Source organism: Symphalangus syndactylus, chromosome 16 (assembly GCF_028878055.3).
Source record: "Symphalangus syndactylus isolate Jambi chromosome 16, NHGRI_mSymSyn1-v2.1_pri, whole genome shotgun sequence".
NCBI classification, from domain to species: domain Eukaryota; kingdom Metazoa; phylum Chordata; class Mammalia; order Primates; family Hylobatidae; genus Symphalangus; species Symphalangus syndactylus.
The window spans coordinates 25,207,822-25,210,890 of NC_072438.2; the positions used below are offsets into that span (position 1 = coordinate 25,207,822).

Consider the following 3,069-nt stretch of genomic DNA (forward strand, 5'->3'; position numbering starts at 1 on the left):
TTCCCTTACTTTATAATTAATTGAGTGATTGCTTTGACAACTACAACTTACTATGAAGAAAAAAAACACAAGCTTCAGGGTTGGAGACTGGGAGAAGTGTATGAAATATACAGTTCTACTTACATATTCAGTATTCTACAGTCTCTTCTCATTTTTCCTGAGGCTTTGTTTGAAAGCTTCTGCCTTTGCTCCGTTTTCACCCAATTTGCTGAGAACAATGATTTCAGCCTTCTGAATTTGTTTTGCAGGGAACTGAGACATGAGCATGTTGCAGCTTTTAGAAATGTTTAAAAAAGAACTGTCTCTCAGCTGCTATCAAGGGATTAAGGGAAGCTGGGAAGCTGTGCTGTTCGGAACTGCATGGAGGAGCTGGTGAACCAAGGGGCAAGGGGAAGGAATGTTGTAACTTAAAAGATCAGGGAGAATGGAAAATGAAATTCGGTACTGGAGCATCACGGGTAGGTCAGAAAACCCCAGTTCTGATCTGGTACTTGGGTACCAGTAGACACAGTTGGTCTTGCCTGCCCCGCATCCATTCCGTCATCTTTGCTTCCCTTTGCAGAGTTCCTCATCCCTCACTATCAGCTTGTAGATATCCAGTGGAACTGATCACTCTTATCCCTAGAATGACCACATAATTTATCTTCAAAATTATGGCATTGTGAGAATAAAAGTTTTAAAAATTGTAATTATGTATTTCTTGAACTATGTATTTAGTGACCAACAAATTTATTTTATTAAATGGGTGGGCCTATGAAATAGTCCTATTCAAAAACTTTTCAAAAATACATTTTTTTCCAAAAAATAAAACATATGTACAACCACTAAAGCCAAATATGAGGTGGGGAAGAGGGACACCGAATTTTATTTATATTGATTTTCTGAACATTAAAAATAACAAGAAAAATAATTATTCTTCATACATCATTAGGTATTTCAATCAATTTTTTTTTTTTTTTTTTTTGATACAGGATCTCACTCTGTCACCCAGGCTGGACTGCAAAGACCTGATCATGGCTCACTGCAGCCTCAATCTCAGTCTCAAGCATTCCTCCCACCTCAGCCTCCTGAATAGCTGAGACTGCAGGTGCATGCCACCACACTCGGCTAACTTTGCGTGTGTATGTAGAAATGGGATCTCACTATGTTTCCCAGGCTGGTCTAGAACTCCTCAGCTCAAGCAATCCTCCCATCTCGGACTCCCAAAGTGCTAGGATTACAGATGTGAACCACCATGCCAGGCCCAATCAATTTCTTAACCATATCTGTCTCTAGTACAATGTCAAGGGTATTTTCTGAAAAACTAATAATCATTTTTAATATTTTCATAAAACTGCATGCACTATGACACTGGTTGAAAGCTTCAACTGACTCTCTGGTCTGTAGAAACAAACATTTCCCATATCTAATTGTTAATAAGCAGTAAGGAAAAAAGTATGCCAGCCTGAAGAGGAGCTTTTTTTGTTATTTTTTGTTTGTTTACTGTGGATATACTTTAGTCTTTTTTGTTTACAACTGAAACTCTCGGAATTCAAAATCAACGTCCTCGCCAGTGAGCTTCTTATAGACACCAGAAAAAGTCTCGACCCTATGTTCCACATTCTTCTGCTGTGCTTTGTCTGAATGAACCCTCATGAGCCAGCTGCCATCCAGTTTCATGCAGATTCTCTTGTGCACAATTTCACCTCGGAAAAGCAAATCCTCAAGGATGGCACCATGCATGGCTGTCAGAGTACGGCTCCTGGGACGCTTTTGCTTATTTTTGTATGGCTTTTTTGAGTTGCCTTAGGCAGAATTCTCCTCTGAACAATAAAAACAACATTCTTCCCCACTGAACTTTTTCTCCAATTCATGTACTAGCCAGATGTGGATTTTCTGGAAAGATTCAGTTGAGAAACAGAGGAACAAAGATGATGATAGCTTTCTGACCACCACCAACTTCAATTTCCTTGGCTGCCGTAATATTCAGCTCCCTGAGCTGAGCCTGAGGTCCAAGTTCATCTCCAGCTTCAGAAGTGCCTAGTAGAGCTACACTCGAACATATTCAGCTTCTCCCAGCTGGACTTCACGATCTTGGTGCTCTAACTGAACATGGCCTCCTTGCTGAGCACCAGCTTAGGAAAAGACCCCAAGTCTTACGAAAGCTTCTCAAATTCCAGCAGCCTGATAAGATTTCTTTAAATCCAACATCAGCTTAATCACAAAAGTTTTGCAGTTTTGTAACTCAAACTGCATGTTTAAAAATTATATAAAATTTGACAGGAAAGCTCTATTTTGATTCCTAGGATACCACAGCTTATTTGGATGCATTTCTGAATTATGTGTACAATACAACCAATTCCATGTACAATTTTCCTTGATAGGTTTCAAACTTAGTTTTAAAAAGTTGTTTTACCTTGACATCATGTTGTTCCAAAAATTGTAAATGTATTTATTACCTTAAATAATTTTTTTATCACCTTAAATAATTTTATCTTCAAGGTTGATCTTTTTAACTTAATCTACAACATCCATAATAATGTCAGATGTTTCACCATTAATAGAAAATAAATTTAGTTTGTTTTCAATAATTAGGTGAAAAATGCAAACCCTTATAGATATTAACTAATTCTATAAGTTAACTTTCCTATTTGAACCATCTCAGAACATGAATATAAAGCTGGCACCCATTTAACTGTCTGCAAATTTCTTTTCAATGGAGACAACACACTAACAGCTATCGTATTACTTTTTGTATTGCACAAGAAAACTTGGTATAAAAAATGAGCAAACAATTTACAAGAGCAGTCACTTGATCTAAAAGAAGAGTCATGATTCTGCAGGGTGCAGTGGCTCACGCCTGTAATCCCAGCACTTTGGGAAGCTGAGGCAGGTGGATTACGAGGTCAGGAGATCGAGACCATCCTGGCTAACATGGTGAAACCCCGTCTCTACTAAAAATACAAAAACAAAATTAGCTGGGTGTGGTGGTGGGCGCCTGTAGCCCCAGCTACTCGGGAGGCTGAGGCAGGAGAATGGCGTGAACCCAGGAGGCGGAGCTTGCAGTGAGCCGAGATCGCACCACTGCAT

General features: G+C 39.0%; 1 pseudogene; it reads right to left on the reverse strand.

Moving 5' to 3' along the window:
- Positions 1–1,458: 1,458 nt before the first annotated feature.
- LOC129464907 (small ribosomal subunit protein eS7-like) lies at positions 1,459–2,093 on the reverse strand (annotated as a pseudogene).
- Positions 2,094–3,069: the final 976 nt, after the last annotated feature.